The sequence below is a fragment of the Chiloscyllium punctatum genome, chromosome 1, assembly GCF_047496795.1.
Source record: "Chiloscyllium punctatum isolate Juve2018m chromosome 1, sChiPun1.3, whole genome shotgun sequence".
Lineage (NCBI taxonomy): Eukaryota > Metazoa > Chordata > Chondrichthyes > Orectolobiformes > Hemiscylliidae > Chiloscyllium > Chiloscyllium punctatum.
The window spans coordinates 136,288,542-136,300,500 of NC_092739.1; positions in this window are offsets into that span (position 1 = coordinate 136,288,542).

An 11,959-nucleotide genomic window follows, 5' to 3' on the forward strand; every position below is an offset into this window, starting at 1 on the left:
GTTGCTGGATTAAAATCCTGGGACTCTGTCCCTAACAGCATTGTGAGTGCACATACACCGTATTGACTGCAGCAGTTGAAGGAGGCAGCTCAATATCACCTGCCCCAGTTACGGGTGGGCATCAAATGCTGCCCGAGTCAGCGAAGCCCACAAATTCTGAATTAATAAAGAAAAAGGCAGTTGATCCAGAGAATGCTGTTGATGTAGTTAATGCAAATACATTTTATATTTTTAAAAAACCCAATGAACTATGGATGCTAGAAATCAGAAACAAAAACAAAAATTTATGGTGAAACTCAGCAGGTCTGGCAGTATCTTTGGAGAGAAACTAGTTAACATTTCGGGTCCAGCCACCCTTCTTCAAACTGGATTCAAAACAGTTTCTGTTTCTGTAGGCATTTTGTACAGTTCTGCACAACAGACTTGTGAGTAAATTTCAAGCTCATGGAATAAAAGGGACAGTAGCAATGTGGATACAAAATTTGCTGAGTGATAGGAAACTGACAGTAGTGGTTAATCCATGTTTCTCAGGCTTTGAGAAGGTTTATATTGATAAACTTTGGTGGGCAGGGAGTAATTTCAAAATTTGTAGTTGATACAAACTTTGGGGAAGCAATGTAACTTGTGCAGAGGATGGTGTAGAATTTCAAAAGAACATAGACAAACTAGTGGAATGGGTGGATGGTAGTGAAGAAAATTCAATGCGGAGAAGTGTGGGGTGATGCATTTTGGTGGACCATATGAAATAAAAGGTACAATGCTAAAGGGGTCTATGTATAAGCCATTTAAGGTGGCAGGATGCATTAAGAAAGCAGTTAATGAAACTTACAATAACCTAATCTTTATTAATAGGCATGTAGAGTACAAGAGCAAGGTAATGATAAATTTATATAAGACCATAAGACCATAAGACATTGGAGTGGAAGTAAGGCCATTCGGCCCATCAAGTCCACTCCGCCATTCGATCATGGCTGCTTGGCACTTCAACTCCACTTACCCGCATTCTCCCCGTAGCCCTTAATTCCCCGAGACAACAAGAATCTATCAATCTCTGCCTTGAAGACATTTAGCATCCCGGCCTCCACTGCACTCTGCGGCAATGAATTCCACAGGCCCACCACTCTCTGGCTGAAGAAATGTCTCCACATTTCTGTTCTGAATTTACCCCCTCTAATTCTAAGGCTGTGTCCACGGGTCCTAGTCTCCTCACCTAACAGAAACAATTTCCTATCATCCACCCTTTCCAAGCCATGTATTATCTTGCACGTCTCTATTAAGTCTCCCCTTAATCTTCTAAACTCCAATGAATACAATCCCAAGATCCTCAGCCGTTCCTCATATGTTAGGCCTACCATTCCAGGGATCATCCGTGTGAATCTCCGCTGGACACGTTCCAGTGCCAGTATGTCCTTCCTGAGGTGTGGGGACCAAAACTGGACACAGTACTCCAAATGGGGCCTAACCAGAGCTTTATAAAGTCTCAGTAGCACAATGGTGTTTTTATATTCCAACCCTCTTGAGATAAGTGACAACATTGCATTTGCTTTCTTAATCACAGACTCAACTTGCATGTTGACCTTTAGAGAATCCTCGACTAGCACTCCCAGATCCCTTTGTACTTTGGCTTTACGAATTTTCTCACCGTTTAGAAAGTAGTCTGTGCTTTTATTCTTTTTGCCAAAGTGCAAGACCTCGCATTTGTTCACGTTGAATTCCATCAGCCATTTCCTGGACCACTCTCCCAAACTGTCTAGATCCTTCTGCAGCCTCCCTACTTCCTCAGTACTACCTGCCTGTCCACCTATCTTCGTATCATCAGCAAACTTCGCTAGAATGCCCCCAGTCCCTTCATCCAGATCATTAATATATAATGCGAACAGCTGTGGCCCCAACACTGAACCCTGCGGGACACTGCTCGTCACCGGCTGCCATTCTGAAAAAGAACCTTTTATTCCAACTCTCTGCCTTCTGTCAGACAACCAATCCTCAATCCATACCAGTAGCTCACCTCGAACACCATGGGCCCTCACCTTGCTCAGCAGCCTCCCATGTGGCACCTTATCAAAGGCCTTTTGGAAGTCTAGATAGACCATATCCACTGGGTTTCCCTGGTCTAACCTACTTGTCACCTCTTCAAAGAATACCAACAGGTTTGTCAGGCATGACCTCCCCTTACTAAATCCATGTTGACTTGTTCTAATCAGACTCTGCTCTTCTAAGAATTTAGAAACCTCATCCTTAATGATGGATTCTAGAATTTTACCAACAACCGAGGTTAGGCTAATTGGCCTATAATTTTCCATCTTTTGTCTTGATCCTTTCTTGAACAATGGGGTTACAACAGCGATCTTCCAATCATCCGGGACTTTCCGTGACTCCAGTGACTCTTGAAAGATCTCAACCAATGCCTCCGCTATTTCCTCAGCCACCTCTCTCAGAACTCTAGGATGTATCCCATCGGGGCCAGGAGATTTATCAACACTTGTTTGTCCTCAGTTGCAGTGTTATGCATGGATCTCACAGACATAGAGTCACAGAGTTTTCTTGAATTGAAGGAGGCCCATCAGCCCATTGTGTTTGCACCAGTCATCAAGCAACTATCTATTCTGATCCCACTTTCCAACAGTGGGAAAGGGGTAGGGAGTCAGTTCCCAGGTCAGGGTCCAACAGGAATGAAGGGATGGTCAAGCCCCTGGGTGAGGAGGAAGTAATAGGACAGGGTCTGGAGGGGTGTTAGTGGTCTGGGGTGAAGTGTAGTTGGGGGCTATAAAGTAAGAATGCTGTCTGTTAGATATTCTAACTTTTCCTGAGTAACTGTTTCACTTTATTTCATTTCATCCCTCCCAAGTGTGAGAAACAAAGCCCACTCACTTCAATAATTTCAGTCCGAGACAAGATCTGAATCAGTAGTGTCATTTATTTTACACTTGCAAGTGGGTGTGATGTCACTTTCTCAAGGCAAGGGACATACACACACTAAATTCAATTCATACATAACATTTATATGATTTGATGTCTATTGTTTTACACTGCTCCCTCCCCTGCTTACATCGTCCACTTCCCTAAGACCGGCCCCCATTACCCCTGTTTGCCTCTTGCCTTATCCGGCCTTGTCTGTGATAAAATGCTTATTTCTGGTCTCACAAGGCTGTTTGACCTTACCCTGCTATAGGTCATTGTTAGGCCTATCCTTTCTTCATCATTATCTCCCCCCTTCATCTGTGCCTTTCCCGAGGCCGTTCTGATCCCTATGACCCTTTTAATTAGGGTTTGTTCCTGTGTTTTTGTAAAAGTGGGAAGCACATGTTTATATCTACTGTTTGTACAGGCGTATCTAGCTTAACTTCATCCCCTCACAACATCTTATCTACTTGCCCATAATGTCTACCTTCTGACATACAGTTTTAGCTAATACAAGAACAATTATATATTTCCTCCACATCGTTTCCATTCTTGTTGACTCAGCTCTTGACTAAAACAATTACCCACTGGTGTGAGTTCACCTCCTTTGTAAAATGGAATTGCAGAAGTAACACTAATCCACCTATATCCCACAATTCCCCCTCTTTCTTTTAGTTACCATTTGTTATCTTCTGCAAATATTTTATTTTTAAGCATCGCTCCCGAAATTCGCAAGCATCATTCCGGAGATTTCATCCATCTTGGTCTCACTCATCTCCTCATTATTTAGTCGATAAAGTCCTTCAGCCTGATTCCCTTTTAGGGGCATCTGTTTCATTAAGGCTGTTTCAATCAGTCTTTGGGTGAGCCCTCGTATACAGGGTATGATAATTTTTATTAATTGTTACCCACCAAAAGAGAGCTGACACAAAGCCTGCTGCAATCTGGTTACGAGCCTTGAATTCATCAGGTACCCCCCCTAGGGACTCCTACCGAATTGAGATAAATCCTGTCATCGAAAGAAGTGTCTAACAGTAATCTCTTACCCCTTCCCTTTTTCCCTCCTATCTTTTCCTTCTCAAATGCCAGGGTAAATGGAATTGCCAATTGTACAATTGCACATATCCCTCTCCAATCCGGAGGTAGGGTGGGTCTCAATATTTTGCCTCCACAGTACCACCACAGATCCGCTCGGGGAACCTTTAGTGCTGAGTAGTTCCCTCCCTTCTCCATTTCGGTTACATTCTTAATCTCTGTACATAGTTTCAGCTCCCCCAAATCTTTCGACCGACTTGTACCTCGTCTACGCACACACGAGGTGTGATTTCCAACTGCGGCAGAAAACAGGGGGGGAACTTTTACATCTTTCTTCTCCAAGGGAGGGAACATCTGAGATAGGGAGGTACAATTCCTATCATTCCACGCAGTCTCATCCTGATACAGGGCTATCATACATTTCATGCCCTTCCTGTCTCCCTTCCACCCGAGCGGAAAGGGAACCACCTGGGCCACTGGCCTACCGGAGGCACATGCATAGCAATTGCTCTTGTTCAGACTTTTCACAGTATACTTTACCCATTCAACCCAGGCATTTGCATCGCCGTACCCAGTTTCTATTTCAATGGTCTGTTTCAAGTCCTTTACCTCTATAAATTTTACTACTTTAGGATCATCGGGAGGGGTGAAAGATTGTATCTTATTACCCAGTAGTTCTACCCGTTTTCCCCGTCCTACACTAATTCGGAAACAACAGCCCAAGAAATCCTTCCCATTTGCTTTCATTTCTATCCCAAATGTTTCATTTCATTGTATCTCATAGGTGCCCCCACCCAGGATTGTTTCGTGCCATGTGGTTTTCCTTATTGTTAGGTATATTGGGTTACACTTTTTATCAGGGCAATCGCGAGCTGGTCGGAAGGGGGCCCGGTGTACTGTGACAAGACCGTTATACCAAGTACCGTCCCCAAGGCCATCCCCATAGGACTTAAGATGTATCTCAGAGCTGCGATACTGTCTCTGATTATCTACGTCCCCACAATTTACTAAGCTACATACATCAGCATCTATTACTTGTGGGTTATCAGATTCAGGAACCGTTAATAATACATATGAAAATGATATTTGATGAAATGCCAATACTAAGAGAGCTAGCATCATAACTCTAAGCATTCCCAATATTCTAAACATCATGCTGAAGCACAAAAAGACTTAATATACAATCTTACAGAAATAATCCCGCGCTCGCGTCGCCACTGTATAATCAGTTACTCAAAGTCTCTTTAGCCTGAGTTTCAGCGAATCTTGCGTTGATTCGGCTGTCCAGACTTCTTCCTCAACTGGAGGGTCCACTGGCCCTTTGATCCGAATGTAGTGAGTCCAGCCTTTCTCCACTGTCCTTATCGCTGTTTCGGTAGTCAAAAGAGCCTGGTACGGCCCTTCCCAGTCCGGCTGTAATTTAGTCTCTGTCCATGATTTTACTAAGATTCAATCGCCTGGCCGGATGGGATGAATGGTGCATTCAAGGGCTGGAGTCTGTGCCAATAAACCCTGTTTCCTGAGGAAAAACAAAGAGGAGGACAAGCCCAGTATATACTTCTTTAAAAACAAATCTTTAGTTTCGGGACTTAGCAATTCTCCATTCGTTCCCAAGTAAGGTAATCCAAATAAGATGTCATAGGGGGATAGTCCCAAATCTTTCCTTGGGGCTGTTCATACTCACAAGAGAGCTATAGGTAAACATTTGGTCCAAGGGAGTCTGGTTTCTATTATCAATTTAGAGAGCTGTCGTTTGAGTGTTTGGTTCATTCTCTCAACCCTTCCCGATGATGGCGGGTGCCATTGAGTATGGAACTCCCAGGAAATTCCCAACCCTTTCATTACCCCCTGTAACACTTTAGAGGTAAAGTCAGTTCCTTGGTCGGAATCAATATGGTTCACGAGCCCATATAGGGGAATTATGTGCTCCAATATTGTTTTAAACACTCCACTCGCAGTGGCGGTAGCTAGGGGGTATGCCTCAACCCAACCAGATAAATGATCTACTATGACTAGCATATATTTTAGTCTCCCTACCCTGGGGAGTTCAGTATAATCTACTTGTATACTCTGGAAAGGTCTCAATCCTGGGTCTCTTCCTCCCGGGGTCTGTTTTCTCAAGACTTTCTTATTTACCTTTCTGCATATGATACATCCCTCACATATTTATTTAGCAATTGTATATATTCCTTTACATCCATATTCCCTAAGAACCAAATCACACATTGCTTGTACTCCCCAATGGCTGCCTTGGTGTAGGACAGCCATAATGTCTCGCATCATCATTTTGTTCAACATTCTCCTTCCATCAGGTAACCTCCAATGCCCGCCTGCTGTTTTTACAGCCCCTAAATCTCTCAATTCCTTTTCTTCGCTTTCAGTAAATATAGGAGCTTCCCAAGGACCTGGAACAGTAGGTATTAGGGAATGAATCACCACTTCTTGTGGGTTCAGGGCTGCTTCCTTTGCCACTTCATCGGCTAATCTATTTCCCCTAACCTCTAGTTCATTTCCTTTCTGATGACCATTTACATGCACTACTGCTATTTCTCGGGGAAGTAATAGGGACTCCAAGACCCGTTTAATCAATTCTTCATGTACTAATTCCTTCCCCCACCTCTGGGTTAATACTCCCAAAACCACTCCCTTATCCACAGTAGCAAAGAGGTGGAAAGGTTTATCTAGGGAAGGTAAGGCTAACACGGGGGCATGGATCAAATCTCTTTTGAGTTTCTCAACTAGTTCTTTTTCCTCATCATCCCAACTTAGACATTTGGGTTCCCCCTCTAATAGTTTGAGATATAATTTCTTAGTCTTCAGTGCATAGGAATCAATCCACAATCTGCAATAACCCGTTAGACCTAAAAATTTGCGTAACTCCCATTTAGTGCTGGGCAGTGGCATCCCCACTATTCCCTCTATCCGTTCCGGGCTTATCTTTCGCTTTCCCTCACTAACTAAATGTCCCAAGTATTTCACTTCTTGCTCCACATATTGTGGTTTGTTTTTAGATACCCTCAGTATCTAAACCCAGGAAATTCAATAATTTGTTAGTGGCTTCTACTACTCTTTCTCTTCTTTTTCCTGTTACTAAGAGGTCGTCTACATACTGCAACAGGGTAGTCCCCTTGGGGCTACTAACTTTCTCCAATATTTGTTCTAACATCTGTCCAAATAAATTCCGGGATTCCGTAAACCCCTGGGGAAGCACAGTACACTGGTATTGCTGTTGCTGTCCTGTCTTAGGGTCTTCCCACTCAAAGGCAAACAAATTCCTACCTTCCTCTGCCAAGGGACAAGCCCAAAAGGCATCCTTTAAATCTATCACACTAAACCATTTGTGGTCATGAGGGATCTTACTTAATAACGTAGAGGGGTTTGGCACCCTGGGTGCCTGATCTGTACTATTCGATTTAATGTTCTCAAATCCTGCACCAATCGATAAGTTCCATCAGATTTCCACACTGGTAGAATTGGGGTATTATAAGGAGACATACATGGCTCCAACAGTCCATCTCTAATCAGTCCTTCAATTACTGGCTGCAGTCCTCGTTTACCTTCGATGGAAATGGGATATTGTCGCTCACAGACAAAGTCCCCTTTCCTTCTTTTAAAAAAATTTACTTCAAGGGGAGGGATCTGTAGTTTTCCACAATTCCCTTCCCTAGCCCATACAATAGGGTCTATCTCTCTCTCCACATCCTCTGCCAACATTGCCTTTTGTACAACTAATTCTTTTTCCTGAATTCCAATCTCCAGTCCTAAGAGGATAATTAAATCTCTCCTTAATAAGTTACTTCCTATATCAGGGATATACAACAGTTCCCCTGTGACCCTATCCTTAGGACCTTCTATCATCATAGGTTCAAATACTGGAACAGTAAATCCCTCCCCTTTAACCCCTGAAACAGTAATTGACCGTGTCGACATTTCTACTTTCTTTGGTTTAAAATTCAGCGATGACTGTGCTGCCCCCGTATCTACTAGGAAGACTACCTCTTCCTTATAGGGTCCCACCTTCAGGTTTATCAAGGGTTCCTGGTGGGCCCCCGAGGGCAGGAACCCCTGACACCCCTATTCTTCATCAAAATTCATAAGCGGAATTGCCCTCTCTTCCCTTTTCAGAGCCAGACATTCCCACTTAAAGTGCCCTATCTTTCCGCAATAATAGCATCCTGCCTGTGGAGTCTTCCAGCTCTGCCCCTGTCGCTCGAACCCTCTATCAAACGCTCCCCCTTGTCCTCTCTGCCCTACATGCTGCCACCCGCCCCTCCGGTTGGTCACTATTGGTTCTACTCTTTTCTTAACTACCTCATCAACCGCAGCTACCATCATTTTCACCTTCTGTTTCTGTCTCTCATCCTCTCTCTTTACAAACACTTTCTGTGCCTCTCTTAACAATTCATCTAATGGCTTTTCACTCCACCCTTCTATTTGCTGTATCTTTCTCTGTATGTCTGGCCATTCCTTTGTCACAAAAATGTACTTTCAAAAGACCCTGTGCCACTGGGTCCTCAGGGTTCATTCCAGAATATTTCCGCATTGAGTCTCTTAATCTTTGCAAAAAAAAGCTGAAGGAGTCTCATCTTTCTCCTGTCTAACTTCAAAGACTTTAGTCAAATTCTGTGACTTCGGAACTGCCTCTTTTATTCCTTTTAGAATCAGGTCTTTCAATTCCCTCATTTCTTCTCTATGCTCCGGATTTTGGTTTTCCCACTGGGGGTCTCTGAGGGGAAACTTCACCTCTCCCTGTCCAGCATCCCCATCTCCAATGGGGTGTTCCCTGTCCCATATTTTAATGGCTGCTCCCCATATAAGTCCCCTTTCTTCCCCAGTAAATAGTATATTCAAAATAGACATTAACTCAGCCCAGGTATACAGACTGGGCCCCAAAAATTTATCAATTTGTTCAGACAGCCCCACCGGATCCTCAACCAGGACCTTCATTTCTTTTTTTTTAAATGTTCTGACCTCCCCACTGCTGAGGGGGACACTTACAAACCCAATCTCTTTGTCCCCTATTGGTACCTCCCGAAGGGGATAAGTCATTACGTTCTTCCCCTTTTTCTTTTTTTTTTAAAGAAATATTGCAATATTTCTAGCTCCCCATAACTTCAGACACCAATTCATCAATTCATGCTTGACTAACTTTAAAGCCTGTTCCAAACTTGTAAATATATTTATATATTTACATTCATTTATTCAGTATTCAATATTCAAAATGTAAAATGCATACAGTTCTCAATTTTGAAATCCACTGTAATCACCCAGTTTTAGTCCCTTAATTTAAATCCAAAATTAGTTTTCTTAAGTAGTGCTGACCAATCATTGCTCAATTACAATACTATAGGTCGTGAAATAATCAGAGCTGCCTTAAAATTATTTGTCTATTCAAGTTTAAAAAAAACTTCTAATGCATGAATAATGGCCGAATCCAAGGTCACAGATATTAACCATAGGATCTTGTTTTTACTACAATCTAATGTTGAACTGAAACTTCAACTGTCCTCCATAAATCGCTTTCATGTAAAGATAAAAGAGATTAGTTAGAAACTGATAGTAAGGCAGTCATGACCTGTAAGAAGAACAGGAGTTATCATTCTTTTTTTTTTCATAATCTCTATAGAATCCTTAACCTTAAAAGAAATCATGTTAAGTTTCCATAATAAAAATCAGATTCAAAACAGTCCTGGAACTCAAGCTCCAGGGAATAAAACGCAAACATTCAATCACCAACAAACAAATGTGCATTCAAACCAAATCACAAAGGGTTAAACTTTCTACCAGCTGTACAGCTCTTTTCATTCTCTCTCTCTCTCACTCATTGACAAATAAATTCAGATATTTACAAACCCAGTCTTTGTCCGACCTGAATCTTTGGCCAAAAGAGGCGGGACGAAGAATGGATTCCTTAGTCCATATGAAGCAACAATATTTAATCATCTTTTTCCCCTGTACAAGTATTATTTTGTCAATTCCACAACATCCTCCCCAAAGAACTTTCTGGAGGTATGTTGTAATGGACCCCGCCTCCAAATCCATTGCTTTTTCCTTCTTTTGTTTTCCCGGAGGCTTTTTCCTTACCCACGGCACAACCCATATTGAGTTCCTTTGTTAGTCCCTTATTAACTACTAAAACTCAATCCCGGCCACCAAGGCAATACTTAAAAGTCAGGTTTCTTACCTTGGTCTGTGCACAGAGTTGCCTGGCCCCTTTGTGCCGTATTGTCTATCGAGCTCCTATCACTGTCTGATTCAGATGTCTCTCTTGTGGGATTCGTACCAGTCGCCCAAGGGAGCAGACCAAACCAGGACACGAGACCGCTCCTCAATGGGGAACGGGACGCGTCTTCCCGGTGTCCAAGGCCAGCCACTCCCCCCGGTGATGGAAGAAAATCCCGGACAGCCCCCAATTGTGAGAAACAAAGCCCACTCACTTCAATAATTTCAGTCCGAGACAAGATCTGAATCAGTAGTGTCATTTATTTTACACTTGCAAGTGGGTGTGATGTCACTTTCTCAAGGCAAGGGACATACACACACTAAATTCAATTCATACATAACATTTATATGATTTGATGTCTATTGTTTTACACTGCTCCCTCCGCTGCTTACATCGTCCACTTCCCTAAGACCGGCCCCCATTACCCCTGTTTGCCTCTTGCCTTATCCGGCCTTGTCTGTGATAAAATGCTTATTTCTGGTCTCACAAGGCTGTTTGACCTTACCCTGCTATAGGTCATTGTTAGGCCTATCCTTTCTTCATCATTATCTCCCCCCTTCATCTGTGCCTTTCCCGAGGCCGTTCTGATCCCTATGACCCTTTTAATTAGGGTTTGTTCCTGTGTTTTTGTAAAAGTGGGAAGCACATGTTTATATCTACTGTTTGTACAGGCGTATCTAGCTTAACTTCATCCCCTCACAACATCTTATCTACTTGCCCATAATGTCTACCTTCTGACATACAGTTTTAGCTAATACAAGAACAATTATATATTTCCTCCACATCGTTTCCATTCTTGTTGACTCAGCTCTTGACTAAAACAATTACCCACTGGTGTGAGTTCACCTCCTTTGTAAAATGGAATTGCAGAAGTAACACTAATCCACCTATATCCCACACAAGTCTATGATTCAAATTGAGACTTTCAGATGATTCCAGGCATAGATGAATTGCCCAGCAAAAAGACAATTTCCTGGGCAATTCCTTCAGAGAGTGTTACAATGGGCTTACGCTAAGTCATTGTGTGCAACTTCCACCTACCCTTGAACCACAACTAAACAAAGCAAAATCCCAAAGAACTGCAGATATTGAAGATCAGAAACAAAATGTTTTGGGCCCAGTGATCTGTTCTGATAGTGGGATGGCTGACGTTAAATCTGCTTTCGCTCCACAGATGCTGCCAGACCTGCTGAGATTTTCCAGCAAATTATTTTTGTTTCCGGAATAACAACTATCTGGCCAGTGGAAAATACGGGTCATTGATGTGGTTCTTGCTATGGCAATGGCAATTAAAATGTAGCAACTTTGAGGTCACAACCATGTGGAAAGTAACGTGAAAACCAGAGGTTATTCTCGACCCTTCCAGAGGCTGCACCTTTGAGGTGCCGTCAAAGTAAAATTCCTCATCCAGCAGCGAATTCACAAGGCTTCCACGTTTCTGCTGAAAACAAAAAATGCTGCAGATAACAGTAGGTCAGGCCAGCATCCATGAAGAGAAAGCAAGCTAATATTTCAGCTCTGATGTTAAAAGCTTGAAAGTTAGCTTGCTTTCTCTGCAAGAATGCTGCCTGACCCGTTGTGGTCCACAGCATTTTTTGTTTTCAGTTCAGATTCCAGTAATTTGCTCCTTCCAGTTTTCTGTTGTTAGGTTTTACTGCAAAATCCCTTGAAAAAAGTTTACACCTTGTAGAATGCGCTGTAACTATGGCTTTTAATGTACCAAGTTCATAAATTACTGCTGAGTCTCATCATTGGAGCCAAAATGTTAATTTGACATTGGCATCTCCAGTTTACGGTGAG